Source organism: Eptatretus burgeri, chromosome 1, assembly GCF_056783735.1.
Source record: "Eptatretus burgeri isolate ZD-2024b chromosome 1, Ebu_testis_v1, whole genome shotgun sequence".
In the NCBI taxonomy this organism is placed as follows: domain Eukaryota; kingdom Metazoa; phylum Chordata; class Myxini; order Myxiniformes; family Myxinidae; genus Eptatretus; species Eptatretus burgeri.
The window spans coordinates 19,244,456-19,263,360 of NC_140961.1; the positions used below are offsets into that span (position 1 = coordinate 19,244,456).

An 18,905-nucleotide genomic window follows, 5' to 3' on the forward strand; every position below is an offset into this window, starting at 1 on the left:
AATGGCATGCATCAATGACTAGAAAATAGACTGATGCATACGAGTCTCCAGATATGCCTGGTTTCACGATCGATGTCAACCCACCATTACATCCGATCTCAATTGAAGGTCACATGAGATAAAGTACGAGAGATAAGTGGAGGAAAACTTCGGGTGTTTCCAACTCAACTTCGTCTGAAAAACGAATCTCAAAGAGAGTCACGTGATCATTGACCTTTGACCCATTGAACTAAAAAAAAAAAAATTAACCACTTAATCTTTGTCCATACTTGCACCAAGTTTGGTTGAAATCCCTTTTGTGCTTCAGAAATTATCGTGGTAACAATAAGCAGACAACGGGTGCATGGACATGGATGGATGGACCGAAAACATAATGCTGCAGCAGTCAATTAATAAATAATGAAAAGGTCTGCAAATACCTCTTAAAATAGACGAATAGCAGCCATGCTTTCTGTTCCCCATACAAGCACAATAAACTCAAAGAATACCTTTGAAACAGTTGCATTTCACAGCAAAGATCAAAAGCAGACAAGACAACAGTGAACACAAATCAACAGTGAACACAACAAACAGTGAACACAACAAACAGTGAACACAAATCCAGGAAGGTTAAAACAAAGATGTCGCTCAAACACACAAAAAATAAAAAACAACAGTCAATTTACAAATCAAAAACTGTTCATACAAGTCTCATTGGCACAAATTGTCACATAATGTAGACAAAGTTATTTTTTTTTAAAGTGCAATCAGATCTTCACATAAACCTGAAATCACCAAAGCTTTGCACAAAAACAGTGTCTCGGTGCCATTGTTCTTGGAGAGTCTACTCCGAGTCCATTTGGTCAGCGATTTGATTCGAACCCTGACGGAGTCATACCGAACACCAAGGATGGTACATTCTGCTCCATCGGTTGACGCTCAGCCTTTAAAAGGATAGAACACGGATAAACCCCTCGAGTTCGCACCAATAGGGACATCAAATTTAAATTTCAATAGTCTTCTCCATATTCTCGTGATAAAGCTTCGTTAAAAATTTGACAAAAGTTTATTTGGTAAAGTAAGTTATGGCCTGGACAGACACACCAACACAAAAGCAACAGCAATATTGCAAAAGCCTGTCTCCCATTGTTCGGGGGACGGGCTTGCAGCACGTCGAATAAAATAACTTCAAAAAATGCTTGCACTTGTGGGGGGGGGTGGACGTTATATGGTTTCAAGTTTGTTTTGGGGGGGGGGTATTCCCATTTGTTTGGAACAATTTTAATTTGCAATTAGTTTGTAAACGGGGGATTTCACTTTGCATTCAAAATGTGTGTTTTACTCTATATTACAAAGGCAGACGTCATTAGTGGAGGAGGTGAACACGATTTGCAAAAGTTGCCTTGGCAGCAGATGAGCCTGCCGTGGGTTCGGTGCAAATGAAACGACTACACCTGCAGCGAAGAGCTCGATGAATAAGTGTACTGCCGGTGCACTAAAGGGCAAGAGAAAACAAAACTCACAATAAGATTAAGGAACAAATTACGCAAAAATAAAAATAAAAATAAAAATTAAAAAAAAATGGTGTTTGGCTTAAAAATAAATAAATTAATTAAAAAAAATTTGGCTAAACATTATCAGATCAAATTGATAACATTTTTCATTTTGGCGCCATACACACCGAACACTTCACTTTCAATATCTTCATTTTACTTGCATGTCCATGCATGGTCAAATGATAAATATCTCCATATCGATACCAATAAAAGGCAGTGTGTGTGTGTGTGTGTGTGTGTGTGTGTGTGTGTGTGTGTGTGTGTGTGTGTGTGTGTGTGTGTGTGTCAGTGTGTCAGTGTGTCAGTGTGTCAGTGTGTCAGTGTGTCAGTGTGTCAGTGTGTCAGTGTGTCAGTGTGTCAGTGTGTCAGTGTGTCAGTGTGTCAGTGTGTCAGTGTGTCAGTGTGTCAGTGCGTCAGTGCGTCAGTGCGTCAGTGCGTCAGTGCGTCAGTGCGTCAGTGCGTCAGTGCGTCAGTGCGTCAGTGCGTCAGTGCGTCAGTGCGTCGGTTCCACAACTCCAAAACGATAAAACCTCGCAGTCTGAAACTTTGCGGGCACACGAGGAAAACTCCACGGAAGTGCAAGGGTGAAAATTGGATGTTTGAGTTAATTAAAACACCCCTTTTGAAGATAATTTTGGGGGTGTTCATCACAAAAAAAAATAATAAGCCTTACCAAGATGGCGGAACGCCGTCTTGGAACGCAATCTGGTTGTTGGAGTCTTCAGCTGCCATTTTGTGTGGCCAATGCCTCGATTTGGAAACACGATAAACTCTCACAGACTAAAGTATATAATCGAAATATTATGTCGGATTTGAGAATCAGATTTGGTGAACAAAATAAGTCGAAATCTGGAGCGAAATCCCAAAATTTTAACAAATTAGTGATTTTTATAACTTAAGTGTATTTATTTAAGCAAAACATTAAACTTAACATTGTTTTTTTCGACTGTTCAGCCGATTATATTGAGTGAAGAAAAAATTATGGAATGTGCAGAAAGTGTAAATTAATCGAGTGAAACGTCATGCTTCATAACATGTTTTTGCAATCCATGACGGTACAGTCCACAGGGGTCCCCCTTTTTTTGACAATTACATACGCAGTTTGCAGTTTCTGTCTTACGCGATTTGCTAACATCACAAAATATTAACATAAACATAAATATACTATCATACTTTCGCCAGTATAACGTCACGGTTTTGGGGGTAGATGTTATGATTCAATAAGGAAATGTAGTTAGCATTGTGTGGAGTTGCTTGGTCCGTGGACGAGTGGAAGCATCTCGATGGAACCAAGTTCGGGAATCTGTGAGCTTAAGTGTTACGAGTCACCACACGAGGGGTGGTGCGGTGTTAATTAGCCTAAGGAATAAAAATAAGTCCCCCAGTACGTGATTGTCCTCTGATTTTCCCTGTTTCTATGCCTCCGCACCAAGGGTGCAGGAGAGGCATTATGTTTCCGGGTTGTCCGTCCATCTGGATTTTCATTTACGTGATAACTCAAGAAGCAAATTGTAGAATTTCATCAAACTTGGTACAAAGGTAAAGTAAGACAGGGCAATCAAGTGATTAGATTTTGGGCCAGATGTGATAAAGGTCAAGGGTCAAAGGTAAAGGTCAAACTCTGAAATTTTACTGTTCACACCCTAACTCAAGAAATATTGGACAGAATTTCAAACTTCGTACAAAGCTAAAGTTAGACGGCGCAATTAACTGATTAGATTATGGGCCATATATGATAAAGGTCAAGGGTCAAATATGTCAATACTCAAGTGTTTGTGCGGGAGAGCAGAGGCATACCCGTCGACTGCGCGCAGTCAAATTACTCTAGTTTTATATTGCAAGGCAGGCAGTAAAGCTGGGAAACACGTCCCTGAAACGACAACAAACAGGAGAAGCCCTGCCTTCCCGGGTTTGGGGCGGGCAGGCCACGCCCCAGAGGAGATGATATAGAGCGCAGAAGAGAGGAGTGATTGAAGGTGCAGGAGAGGCTGGTGCATTGCACAGGGGGATTGTGGAAGGCCTCCGTCTGGTTCCACAGAACACACACACAAGGTCGGTGTGAGGACCACACGAGGCAGGTGGCTCCTTTGAAAAGAGGAAGGCTGGGACATTTGGAGCCTTCGTGTAAAAAGCTGCTGGAGAAGCACCATTTTGAGTGCGTGTGCATGTGTTGGTGGAAGCGCCTCCATTCCGGGTTCGACAGGGATCAGCTCTGGCCCATGCTGAGTACCAGTGTACTTAAAAGGAGTTATTTATTTATTATTGGTATTATTTCCTTTTGAATTATTTTGTAAATATTTGTGTATGTTCATTCAATGTATTCCTTTTGAAGAAATTGCCTTCATGTAACTGTCGTGGGTTCGCAGATTAAACTCCCGTTACGTGTATCCGTTCCATTCCAAGTACTCCACCGTCTGCCATGCCCTTCGAGCACGTGTTGAAATCTCCGTTGATCAACGTGTCCACCTCCTCTTAATAAGGAACTGCTCAGCCGTCTGGGGGCTGTCAGTGTTAACCACCTGGCTCCGAGAAATTTGGGTCGGGGGCTAACTTGGGCCGGCCACCCCCACGACAATATTAATAGTCGGTAGTTTCTGCAAGCAAAGATAATTTTTTTGTTGTTGCTGCAAGTGAAGAGGCTCTTTTTTTGTTTGTGTTTGTTTGCTTTATGCCAGGACCAAGCTGCAGGTTTTTTTGTTTATGCGGGTTTCAGAAGGTGGAACGGATCCCTCCCAGGTCTCGAAATATCCAGTGTGTGTGTGTGTGTGTCTTTTTGGTGGTGTCGCTCTCTCCACCTCCCCCCCCCACCCCACACCTGCCTCCTCGCTCACTCCCTCTTTCTCCACCCCCTCCCCCCCCACTTTATTGACCGGTCAGCAGAGCAACAGGCTGTAAATAGAAAGAGTCCATCGTCTCGTGAGATTGTGAATTTGACGTTGTCTCGATGAACTTCACACTCAGCATAACTTGGATGGAGACCAATAATGTCTGAGGGACGGCACGGCCTGACTACCGGCGACCCAGAAACAGTGTGACAAACAAACGCGGAACATCATTGGCAAAGTCATTGTTCAAATCATCTACATTACGTGGAATTTTCACGGGTACCTGCGAACATAAATTAATTATATACATACAGTAAACCCTTGTTTTACACAGGGGTTACATTCTTAGAAAATGCGAAATTAATTATGATCAAGGCCCTATGGGGTGGGGGGGGACCCCAGGGGTTAAGTTCCAGGCTCAGTCCTCTCGTGTCATGTACAAAACAGTTTAAGAGTCACCCTCGTGTGCGGTGTAAGAATAAACATTAATAAAAAAAGCTCATTTTCGTTTGGGATAGTTTTATTTTTTACTGCAAGGCTTTCTCCATTTTTTCTTCTATTTTGCCATCACGAGTAACAAACATAAAAAAAAAAATTATTAAAAAGGGACTTAAACATCCTGATTTAAAAAAAAAAAAAAACAACAATCACCAAAGGCAATTACATCCTCCTCCATGTTTGTCTGGGAATCTTGAGGTGTTCATTTTGCGGAGGTCATGTGCACACAACAACATTTCTCCATTCACATCCATTCATGGTGTCAAACCCCTCGTCAGTATCCTCCACCACATGTCCCACCCATTCCTCCCCCTCTCTTTGCTCCTTTCCACAACAATCAGCAGATCTTCCTCCCTTGTCCATAACTGTGTGGACCTCAAACATCTGAGATCTACACTCCAACCTGCTGCCGATGCACCGGACGGACTTCATCCATTTCACAGAACGGTATTAATAATCAAAGATAATAACACGACTCCGCATGGCGGTTCACACACAGTGCGAGTGCTTCCATTGTAAACTTAAACAGGAGGTGACCTTTAAATTTGGTCAAAAATTGCTCTTTTAAATATCACTATCGAGAGCAACTCCCTTAACAGGTATCGTTTTGATGTCAACCATCTACGAAGTTAATGCCTTCTTTTTGTAAATAAAAAAATTAAAAAAAACCCTTTTTCTCTCATTAAAATGGAATAGATCGATTTCCCTTTTCGCGAATAAGATATATCGCCAAAGTTTATAAACTACTTTCTTTGGAGACGGTTGAAATTGCGTGACAGCAAAATGTGACTCATGTGACAAGTTGCAATGACAGCATGAAGTGAAAGCAAATAATCTTAACTTTTCTTCCTTACACCTCGGGGAAAACATTCAAAACACGAGACGGGAAGTTCCACAAGCGGGCAAATCATGGAAACCATCGGGTCAATTTTTTCAAAATGCTCCAAATGAGCCATCATTTTGTGAACAAATATTTAATTGATAACCAAGATTGCAGACGGATAATAATAAAAGGAAGATAATAAATCCCATTGATAACGATCATGAGCTAACCCAATGATTTTGAAAATAATTAATTAATTGTGACCGCTATTTCTTCGTTTTGCTCCCAACGCTAATTGAATACAAGGGACACGTATGTTTCTAGTTCTGTAAGTAAAATAGATTTGAAATTTAACATTTTTTTTTTAATGTTGTTGAATTTTTGGGGGGAAAACCACTCTGTAAAATGCAAGTTGGATAACACAAATGACATGTTCAAACTAAATTTCTGGAAAATTTCCCAGTCAATGTCAAAATTAGGACACAAAGTACATTATACACCCTCCACACATGCAGTACGTAAACTCGGATGTGCTTTATTTGCTTTCAATAATAACAACAATAAACTACCACGGACGGACAGTCAACACGAAAACACAATGCCTCTGCCTGGCGACTTCATCGCGGAGGCATAAAATTACTCTGTGTTTGCCAGACACCACAATTTCCCACGTGATTAAGGAGTGTAGACATCATCATCTTCATCATCATCATCACACCTTAGACACCAGAGATATGTGTACACCATGTACAGGTGGTGGCCAAACAAAATGGAAACACCAATGTAAAGTCACTTAATAGGGCGTTGGGCCACTAAGTGCGGCGCGTACAGCTTGTATGCACCGAAGCATAGAAGCTACCAAGTCATCGGAATTCAGCAGGAGGGATGCGATGCCATTCTTCCACGAGAAAGTCAATCAATTCACACCTGTTTGACGGAGGTGGAAAACGCCGTCTCAGGCGTCGTTCCAGAATATCCCATGAATGCTTGATGGGGTTCAGATCTGGTGACCGAGAAGGCCATGACATATGGACACCATCAGTGTCACGCTCTTCAAACCATTGGGTGACCACACGTGCTCTGTGGATGGAGGCATTGGAGGGTCTCCTCTTGCTCGGCATAATTATCGGCAATGAAGCCAGTGCAGCATTTTTGTACATGACCCTAAACATGCTGGGGTGACATTTGCTAAATTAAGATATGGTCCACAGCTGTGTGGAAGCCATTGCTTGGTGTCCCTCATTTACCCAGTTTTGTGTTTCCATTTTTTTGGTTCACTGGAGATGAACGCTGGAGATGAGGGAACCTTGCGGATGGACTACTTTGAAAATGTGGGTCGAGACAACCAGAATGAAATCCATGACTGGAACCAAAGCTAAGTAACCACATTCAAAGCTTATGCGTGGATTGAAACAAAGAGCATCAGAGAAAGCATTATTACAATTTCCTCGACCACCGAAAGCGGACAGACTTGATGTTTTCAAACCTGGCTATATATATATATATATATATATATATATATATATATATATATATATATATATATATATATATATATATATATATATATATATATATATATATATATCAGGATATGTCAAAAAGTTGACCATCCATTAGGACCATACTCTGTACAGAGCATAGGTGCTGCCGAAGCAGTCTCGTTGGCTATTGGGCACAATCCTGGACGGATCGCCACTCTGACGTAGGATACTCGAATGACTCAACCATCCCAGCAAGATGGTACTCATTTTGCCGACCTCGGAAGGATGACAGGCCGAGTCAACCCCACCTGGTATTAATTCAATGAAGGGTGGAACTTGAACTCGGAACCCTAGGATCCCAAGCCCGCCACCCTAATCATCAAGCAAACACCAGGCATACAAAGTTGACAGATTCTGAAGAAAGAAAAAAAAAATTGGTGGATGACTTTGGTTGGTGAAAAGAACAAGCAGAATATATTTTGGTGGAAGCATGGATGCAGATCACTCTCAAAGGGATACAAAACGTAAACTGTTCAGCCTGGCGGAGGTATGCGCTCCACCGAGTGACATTCTAGTTTCAGATGAGCTTCAACACAAGTTGAGTGTGTATACATCCACATGATACACATCATAGTAGACCTCACTGAAGAAGTCTCCCTCCATGTACGGTAATTCAAGGTGTTCTCCAATGGAACGATCCGGTTCACAATTCAAACAAAGGTTCCTTTTCTCAAAACTTGCTGTATGGTTGGAGGACTGATATTGCTCTGAATTGGCTTTTTTTGCCAATTCACAGGGCGATGGAGTGGGAGATGGCCAACGTGGGACAGCAAGGCACTCCGTCTGGCGATATGTTCACAGTGGAGGAGAGGGACATGCTGCAACACCAATGTCTTTCTTTGAAAATGCATTTGCTAGAAATCCAGGAATCAATATGAAGTTAGCTTCCAAGGACACCACAGAAGAGAAACGAGAAATGTGGGAAAGGTGTTGGTGCAGCATCCTCATGGTACCAAACACTCAAGATGCACTGTGTCAAGCCAAGGGGAACGCATCAGCTGCTAGTTAGTGACACATCAGATGCTGACTGATGCGAACAGGTTCGAATCAAAGAGAAAGCTAAAGATGACTCAAACGAATCTATGAATCAACTGGGACGACAGTCGGAAGAACTCGTACCTCTGCCAGGCTGAACAGTTTGTTGTGTATCCCAATGAGGGGCCAGATCTGCATCCGAACCCGAAACAAAACCTTATAGGCTTGTTCTCGTCACCAACCCAACACATCCACGAAGTTTCGTCCCAATCCGTTCAAAACTGAGAAACCGTGCTATATAATCAATTTTGACCTAATCTCTCAAAGGTGAGGAATGAATTTTTAAAAAAAGAAAAATTCTACAATCTGGATAATCAGCAACATCAAATCAATTCCTCCTCGTCACACACCCAACCTGTCCACCAAGTTGCGTCCGAATACATCCACACCTTTTTGAGACAGAGAGCCATACATACATCGGTGAAAAACAACTTTTGTCCACCTAGGGTGACAGAGGTAATCACTGGATGATACTGATGTAAACACAGAAATACAGATGCAAATTGGGGATGGGTGCTTGTTACATAGGAGGGCAACAACTTCCAAAGAGAAGTGGTGGAGTTTCCATCCATCCATTGGGACCATACTCCACAGAGCGTTGGTGCTGCCTAAGCAGTCTCCTTGGCTATTGGGCGCAATCCTGGACGGGTCGCCACTCCGACACAGGATACCAGCAAGCTTGCACTCATTTTGCAGACCTCGGAAGGATGACAGGCAGAGTCAACCCCACCTGGTATTAATTCAACAGCCGAGTGGGATTTGAACTCAGGATCCTCGGATCTCAATCCCACCAACCAAACCATTAAGCCAACACCAGGCATATGGTTGAGTTGGACAACCCAGCAAATGGGGTGAAAGGAATGCAATTCATCAATCAAGTGGTCAGTGGAGGTGGCCACAACCAGGAGCTCAATTCGACCATGTGGATCACATGCCAATGGCTTTCTTCTGTTACAAAAGACAACAACTACCACCCTCTTGAAACAATTCGTTGCCCTGTTCAGTGAATGCAAATCATCATAGGTCTTAAGAGTACTCCATGTCGAATGCTGTTGAAGGCAAAACAAATGTTGATGAGTTTTGCATTACATCTCACGATTCAAACAATTCCAATCACTTTCCACTCCACATGTGATACCATGGACATTTTGAATAGATACAAATAGACCGAATCTTCTTGTTCCAAATAAATAAATAAATAAACAAACATACATATTCCACGGATGAGGATCTCGAGATCAACTGTGAGCAGAAAGCTTTTCCAAATGTTTTTTTTTTGGGGGAGGGGGGGGTATTTCTCATCTGATTATCAAGAGTGGTGACATCATATTGAGGTTGGAACCAACATAAAGTTGATCGAGGTATGCTAACCACCATGGGAAACAAGGAGAAGCTGACGTTTAACACTTCATCGGGGCAAAAACAAACAAACAAAAAAACAGCTCACTAAGTAATCAAATAACCTCTGGTCAGACTAAAGTCTAAATCACACAAGAGCAGCAGCAGCAGAAAAATATACCAATAGGGGACTTCAAAATGACGCAATCTGCCTCTGCACAATGAGAGTTGGAGGGAGACACCGTACCTGGTTTGAGTTGTTTGTTTGGTTGGTTCCAGGGCCACAAGAGAAATACCAGATTTTTGCATCTATTGGTGAAAGAAGAGTGTGAATGTGTCATTGGCTATCTCTATATGCGGGTTTCAGATGTGGAACTGAGCTCTCCCGGGTCTCAAAGTACCCACCTTCGTGTGTGCGTTTCGCAAAACCGTCACGATGCACACAGCCATCCCTCAAGGCAATGGCACACAACATATGGCAGTTCTCAAGATAGTTACGTCATTGGTATTCGTTTCAGGTAGGCCTTCCCTGATGTCGATATGTGAAGTGTGGGATGGATTAGGTAATACTGTTATTCCCATTCCTTTCCTATCCTGCATCTCCGCACACAAACGTCTTCTTCATGCATGCATTTCAGTAACATACACATGTCAACTCCCATTTGAAATGTGTGGCATTCAACAGCCACTTCATCTCAACCTTCACTGTACTCTAACCCCAACGCTACAACATTCATACAATGATCCAAATGCCTTCATAATAATCACCACGCCATTGAAACGTAAACCCAAGCTCGCTGTACCTTCACCATTGCCGCCTCAACCACAACCACACCCACACCAAACGCACCGCTACCATTGCCTCAACAATCACCACCATTCCCTTTTGGACCAATGGCGAACGGGGGAGTGCGGCGTCGCATTACAGGCACTCGGACTCTGGACATTCAGGCATCCAACTCTGAGCGTCAGTGTGTGCTGAACTCCATTCAACATCGTATGGTTAGCCCCAGCATTTCACTCAATGACAGCCCGCCATTTGGTGTACACCGCCCGTTGGCGCACAGAGAGCGAAACAAAACACCCCCAGCATCGTGTTAAGTGCGGATCTCCATCGCGTGACGAGGACTCGAGGTGAATGGGGCCATCTTCATGGGGATGTACCCTCGCGTGGGTGGGGCCAGCGTTGGGGATGATCTTGGGGGGTGGGAGGCAAAACTGGGGGTACTGGAAAAGGCTAATCATTCAGTTTGATCCGTTGTTAAACTCCTCCCTCTCCAGGGGATTATAAAACACGTGTTCCGCACAGATAGACACACAGCTGGGGGTTCACGTGATCCATTCATGTTGTGTCGTGGCGAGAGGAGGAACGGAATCCAGAGCAGGGCGCTGGGCGAGCGAGAGAGCCAGATCGAGCGCAGTCATAGGGCCAAGCGGATAACACTAAACACTTACAGACTTTCTTACACCTCCTCAGGCTATTTTCTTACACATACTTTCTCTTTCTTTCAGTCTCATCAGCTGTAGACGCATATTCATAAAAGGAGCATCAGGGATTACCCGGGCCAATTCTGAACGGTTGTCCACCACTGATACTCACCCTTCACCGCATCCTCACTTACACCTCCTCGGACCACGCACCTTAGACACCCTCAGTATTCCTTCTAAGCAACTGGGGCGCACGGGTTCATCACTCCCCCCCCCCCCAGTAAATCGATAGGTCGCAAACACCTCATACTTTGCTGTTCTAACTTTCCTCAGGAGTGTTTCTGTTGCACCCGTCATGTTGGTGTAAGTGAGACTGCAGAAGTATTCACCGTACTGTACGTATCTTCCTTGTAATGAAGCCCTTGCTCGTACAAATGCTTTTCCTCGCCCCTTTCGATAAATAAACCATTATTATTGTAAATTCACCAAGTAGAGTCTCTTCCTCCATTGGTCCAGCATAGTCCGCACGTCGTGTTAACCAGGAAGTTCTCCCCACCGATTGGCTTGACAACGTTGTCCATGCGTACTTGGAAGCTCCACGTGATCAGGTAAGACAAGGAAGTAAGCATCGAGGGAACGAGCTCCCTTTGATAATGTCGTCCAAGGAAAGGTAACACGCAAAGTAGTGAACCCTGCCAGGATTGGTGGCACCAATCGGTCGTTGATTCGCAACCCGGCTGGTGGCTGGTATCCACGGCTGGTGGCCTCAGGACCGGCTGTTCAGGAAGACCTCGAACCCCGGGCCGAAACAGTATGTGTGTGTTACAGAAAATGGTCAGAACCAGACTGCTCTCATCCACGGATATTTCTCGTATTTCCTACATTTCCACAAGTCCAATTTACAGAGGAACTGAAATATATATATATATATATATATATATATATATATATATATATATATATATATATATATATATATATATATATACATACATATACATATATACATATATATACATATATATATACATATATATATACATATATATATATATATATATTCTTCTTCTTCTTCTTCTTTCGGCTGCTCCCGTTAGGGGTCGTCACAGCGGATCATCCGTATGATCCGCATAGTGATTTGGCACATGTTTTACGCCGGATGCCCTTCCTGACGCAACCCTGGTCACCTCTTAAAACACAGGGATAATATATATATATACATACATTTTGAAATTTCCATTCTTTCGTCTAAATGCTGAAAAATTTGTTTAAAAGAGCATTTGAATTACAGGTTTTGCGCAAACGGCAGGTTAAAGGTGCCCCACCGAGCAGAACCGAGTAGTCATAAACACACAGCGCACGCACGAAAGGCCTCATAAGCATTCATGTCGTTTCGAAAAATCCCGTATTGACAAGTTTAGAAAAACTTTACTCAGGAACACAGCAGAGTCGGATGATTTGGACAAGTTCGGCAGAAAAATCTCAAGATTTGAACAACTTCAACAGCCACCACCGAGTTGGTCAAATGAATAGAAATAAAAGAAAAACTAGAGTAATTTGACTGCGCGCAGTCGGACGGGTATGCCTCCGCTCTCCCGCACAAACATTTGAGTATTGACATATTTGACCCTTGACCTTCATCATATCTGGCCCAAAATCGAATTACTTAATTGACCTGTATAACTTTACTTTTGTACCAAGTTTGATGAAATTCTGTCCAATATTTGAGTTAGGGCGTAAACAGTAAAATTTCTGAGCTTGACCTTTATCACATCTGGCCCAAAATCTAATCACTTTACCTTTTCACCAAGTTTGATGAAATTATACAATTTGCTTCCTGAGTTATCACGTAAACGAAAATCCGGATGGACGGATGGACAACCCGGAAACATAACGCCTCCAGTGCGGAGGCATAAAAAAAAAAAAAAACACACAAACACACAACCAAATGAGACCGAAAAAGTGACAAAGTTTCCCTGTCTGGGTATCAACAAAGACTTGGCATCATTTAATCTCAGCAGTAGTCATACTCCTACACCACCCACCACATGATGCAATAACATGAAAATAAAAATTATGGAACATTCCGTTACTATGAGGTGTTTGTGTTAAACAGTCAGCCAAGGTTAAGGGCAGAGCTCAAACGCACATTACAAATAGGCCAAGGGGCTTAGGAGACAGTGGAGGTACTTTGTGTACTTTTACAACAAACGGACGATCGGATGGGATGGTCAACCTCCACACAGTATACGAGATTTGAACCTGAGCCCAAGATTCCTGAAGGAGACAATCAATTTATCCCAAAACATCCCAAAATCCCTTGCATCCCAAAACAAACGAGAACGGCACTCAGTAGAGCACGTACCTCTGCCAGGCTGAACAGTTTACATTTTGTACCCCAATGATAGGTCGGATCTGAATTTGAATCTGAAGCAAAATCGAATCCACTTATTCTTTTCAGCTCCGCAACTCATCCACCAGGTTTTGTCATAATCCATCAACAACATGTTGAGATATCACGCAACAGTGCGTATAGAAAGTCGACACACCCTTCAAAAATTTTCACCTTCTATTGCCTTATAACCTGGAATTGAATTGCATTAAATCAGACTTTTTCCACATCGTAACCCACAACTTCCAAGTGAAAAGCAAATTTGACAAACTTCAGAAAATCAATTCAAAATTAGAATATCTTAGTTGGATAAGTGTCCAGCTCCCCGATTTCATTTACAGTTGCTATTATGGGAGAGAGGACACTTATCCAACCAAGATATTCTAGTTTTGTATTGTTAATTAATTTTCTGAAATTTGTAGAATTTGTTTTTCACTTGGAAGTTGTGGGTTACAATGTGTAAATAAAGGTGGAAAAAAAGTCTGATTTGGTGCAATTTATTTTCAGGCTACAAGGCAATAAAGGGTATAAATTTTGAAAGGGGGTGAAGACTTTGTATACGCACTGTATGTATAAAATCATTTTTGACCCACATCTCTCAATGATGAAGAAACACTTTTTTTTAATTATTGCATCCGATCTGGATCTTCACCAAAATCTAATCAATTCATCCTCGTCACACCCACCCAACAAGTCCACCAAGTTTTGTCCGAATCCATCTACAACCTTGAGACATCATGCTCACAGACCAAGAAAGACGTGCTTTGTACGATACTTGCAAAATACACCCCTCCCCCCCCCAAAAAGTAACGATGGGAACATAAAATTGTCCATTTAATTAAGGTTAAAATTGACAATCTTAATCAAAGCTCAGGTCAATCAAATTAAAACCGATTTTGGAAAGTTGACCTTGAGTTGACCTATTGACCTCAAAAAGTTGTTTTCCCAAGTCTGTGATGAACTACACAATTGCTGTTTAGTTTTCATGTCAATCAGATGAAAAATGACGATTTTAGAAATCAGACCTCAAGATGACCTTTGACATCAAAAAATCAATTGGTTTCTCAGTTGTGACGACCTCAACGAGTTGAAGTTTTGTGAAGATCGGTTTAAAATTGTGACCTGGAGGTGGTTGACAGACTAACAGATTAACAAAGTCGACCGACCAATATACTTGAAAAATCTTTGATTTTGCAAGTAACAAGACAGACAGACAGACAGACAGACAGACAAGCCTGAACCTTGGTGGCGGAGGTAATAAATTTAAAATAGCGTCGACACCAAGACATCAATCATGGGTTCCAAAACCGGAAGGACGTCTCGTGGACTCTGACACAACCTCGGATTAGATGGGTTGGAAATCTAATAGAAAATGTCATTTTCCGTCTGTAGGTAACACCAATCACACCAAAAATACTGGGCTAATTGCCACCAAACTTGGCATATGGACCAAGTTCGACCTTGTAGCGAACAAGGGCTACTTAGTTTCACCTGTAGTCACGGGGGTTTTGGAGGGAGGGTCGACAAAATTTGATGCAAATGCGTATCGTGTAGCACCATCCGGTGGTAGTAGCAGAGGGTATTACAAGTCAGCTGTGGAGATAACTTGCATGTTTGTACTGTACACATTGCCAGAGTGGGAAGCCCCAAAGCCAACCTTCACTAATCAGGGGAGGTGGGGGGGGGGACATGGAAGAGGGGCCTCGCTGTTGGGAACCCACTGCTAATAAACAAACAAGAAAAAGACTCCTGCAGAGCACGATCCTTGCAAAATCCACCCCCTCTCCAAAGGTTGCCATGGAGACATTAAATTGTCCATTTCGTTAAGATTATCATTGACAATCTTAATCAAAGCTCAGGTCAATCGGATGAAAATCGATTTTTGAAATTTGAACTCAAGTTGACCTTTGACCTTTTGATCTCTAAAAGACTTGGTTTCCCAATTCAGTGATGTGATATGCAAATCTTGTTCAAATTTCAAGTCAATCGGATGAAAAATGACAAATTTAGAAATTTGACCTCAAAACCATTAGGCTTCTCAGTTGAGTCTACCTCTACCACTTGGTAAAGTTTCATGACGACCAGTTTGGAATTGTGACCTGTTGGTGATTGAGACAGACAGAGACAAACTAACAAAATCAACTGACCAATATACTTGAAAAATAAAAAAAATCTTGATTTTACAAGTAACACACACACACACACACACACACACACACACACACACACACACACACACACACACACACACACACACACACACACACACACACACACACACACACACACACACTTTTCTCATTCCAAGTGTGTCATCAACACTGAACGATGAAACACCCTGAGCACACCATCAAGCTCGTTTTGTCATCAGACAATGAATTGTCACAAATCCCACTCTCAGGGCAGCAGTTTGTGTTATTATTTTTCCAATGTGGAGTCTCATTTCATTGTGTCTTTACAGAGATACCTAGATCATCATGTCGTGTGTCTCCACTTCACAAAGTCCAAACTACCGACAAATCTCATCTCTTACCCGAAACACATTTCCATTCAGTTCTCCTCAGTATGACATCACAGAGGAAGAAGAAATGGTAAAGGAAGAGGGGGACACAAGCTTAAATCACATGAATTTATGGAGGAGGTTAAACAACACATTACATGGGGAAGGGTAAAGGAGGAGGTTAAACAACCTAACATTACATGGGGAAGGGTAGAGGAGGGGGTTAAACAACCTAACATTACATGGGGAAGGGTAGAGGAGGGGGTTAAACAACCTAACATTACATGGGGAAGGGTAGAGGAGGGGGTTAAACAACCTAACATTACATGGGGAAGGGTAGAGGAGGGGGTTAAACAACCTAACATTACATGGGGAAGGGTAGAGGAGGGGGTTAAACAACCTAACATTACATGGGGAAGGGTAGAGGAGGGGGTTAAACAACACATTACATGGGGAAGGGTTGAGGAGGGGGTTAAACAACCTAACATTACATGGGGAAGGGAAGGGGGTTACACAACAACACATTACATGGGGAAGGGAAGGGGGTTAAACAACAACACATTACATGGGGAAGGGAAGGGGGTTACACAACAACACATTACATGGGGAAGGGGAAAGGAGGGGGTTAAACAACACATTACATGGGGAAGGGAAGGAGAGGGGGTTAAACAACAACACATTACATGGGGAAGGGAAGGAGAGGGGGGTTAAACAACCTAACATTACATGGGGAAGGGTAGGGGAGGGGATTAAACAACACATTACATGGGGAAGGGAAGGAGAGGGGGTTAAACAACACATTACATGGGGAAGGGAAGGAGAGGGGGTTAAACAACAACACATTACATGGGGAAGGGGAAAGGAGGGGGTTAAACAACAACACATTACATGGGGAAGGGGAAAGGAGGGGGTTAAACAACACATTACATGGGGAAGGGAAGGGGAGGGGGTTAAACAACAACACATTACATGGGGAAGGGAAGGAGAGGGGGTTAAACAACAACACATTACATGGAGAAGGGAAGGAGAGGGGGTTAAACAACACATTACATGGGGAAGGGAAGGAGAGAGGGTTAAACAACACATTACATGGGGAAGGGAAGGAGAGGGGGTTAAACAACACATTACATGGGGAAGGGAAGGAGAGGGGTTAAACAACAGCAACACATTACATGGGGAAGGGAAGGGGAGGGGGGTAAACAACAACACATTACATGGGGAAGGGGAGGGGAGGGGATTAAACAACAACACATTACATGGAGAAGGGAAGGGGAGGGGTTAAACAACAGCAACACATTACATGGGGAAGGGGAGGGGAGGGGGTGAAACAACAAGACATTACATGGAGAAGGGAAAGGGAGGGGTTAAACAACAGCAACACATTACATAGGGAAGGGGAGGGGGGGGTAAACAACAACACATTACATGGGGAAGGGAAGGGGAGGGGGGGTAAACAACAACACATTACATGGGGAAGGGAAGGAGAGGGGGTTAAACAACAACACATTACATGGGGAAGGGAAGGAGAGGGGGTTAAACAACAACACATTACATGGAGAAGGGAAGGGGAGGGGGTTAAACAACAGCAACACATTACATGGAGAAGGGAAGGGGAGGGGGTTAAACAACAACACATTACATGGGGAAGGGAGTTAAACAAGTTCAGATGTGGGGGGTTAATCTAGTATGAATTTAAACGTGACGCAGAGAGTAAACACAACTCAAGTTATATGAAATAGTTTAAAGTTAAACAAAAAAGGAACACCAAACAATTATTATAAAACGATATCACAAACCAATGTGCAGTGAACGTACAAACAGAACTGAACGTGAAGAATCCTCGGAGTGAACACACAAGGGGATTTTGTCCATCCACGGAACCCACATCCCCCTCCTCTCTCTCAAAAACGAGTCGTTAATGAAAGGTCGCCGGTCTCGCCGTTCAATCAACAACCAAACTACACTTGGTTTAAAAACCCACCAAAAACCTACCCGAGAGCCTCTGTCAGCAAGCCTCGAGGCCCAGGCTCCGTAACATGGCGCCGGGCCTCGCCCCACGACAGGGGCCTTGTGCTACCTGGGCACCGGACCCACGACCAGGTAGCGTCCACGGCCGAGCGAGAAACACACAGAAACAACGTCCGAACCGGCCAAGACAACTTGCTCTCACCTGGCAGAGCTGAGAGTCGCGAAGAGTCAGAAAAACCGGGTGAAGCTTCAGCAAGGGGGGGAAGGGGAAAGGTCAGGGGGGGACGATCCTACCGGGTGTGGTCACCTCAAGAGGATCGAGGAATAAGATGTCGAATCTCACTTTGTATCTCGAGTTAAATGTCCGAAGGAGATGCACGATACTACCCTTGTAACAACAACAACAACAACAACAACAACAACAACAACAACAACAACAACAACAACAACAAAATGGTTTCACGCTTTCATGGCCGTTTACAACAGCCTTCCAATAACTTCCGCCAACGCCTTATGCCCAAATATGGAGATGGAGACGTGAGGGGCGTGGCTTTGGATGGGGGAATCCCTCCCAAGACGCGTCATCCAGCGTTTCTGTTCAGGTTAAATAAATTTATTGATTCCTTTAACAATCACGATGAGCGCTGCAAAAATAGTAGAAATCTTCAAGTTAAGGTTCTTCGAACGAGATGACATGGTCAACGTAGTCCAAGTATAAATGGCGGCAATTTTTATTTGTTCAACAAAACGGAAAATATCAAAATCGGAAGGAAATGTACAGATCATTTATATCATAACAACTATAGTTGGTCCGTGGCGTGTGTAGGTGGGTTTGTAAAATTCCGATCGGTAATCCGTTCCGTGACGTCACACGTGTAAACCGTTCCCCATGACGACGAGGTGTATGTATGCACTGTAGGTACTGTACACACCGGGGTCTTTACACAGATCGACATGCTTTATGTTTTTAAATAAATATAATTTATTTTTACTAGTGCGTGTTAGTACGTGCAAAGAAG

General features: G+C 43.0%; 1 protein-coding gene across 2 annotated transcripts in view; it reads right to left on the reverse strand.

The window, feature by feature from the left end:
• LOC147033960 (catenin alpha-2-like) overlaps positions 1-18,309 on the reverse strand; it is a 150,606-nt gene extending 132,297 nt beyond the window's left edge. Inside the window, exon 1 of one of the 2 annotated variants that reach the window (XM_085873829.1) lies at positions 18,089-18,309. The gene's annotated coding sequence lies outside the window, so the exon portion shown is untranslated. The other variant, XM_085873838.1, reaches the window with a different exon arrangement.
• Positions 18,310-18,905: the final 596 nt, after the last annotated feature.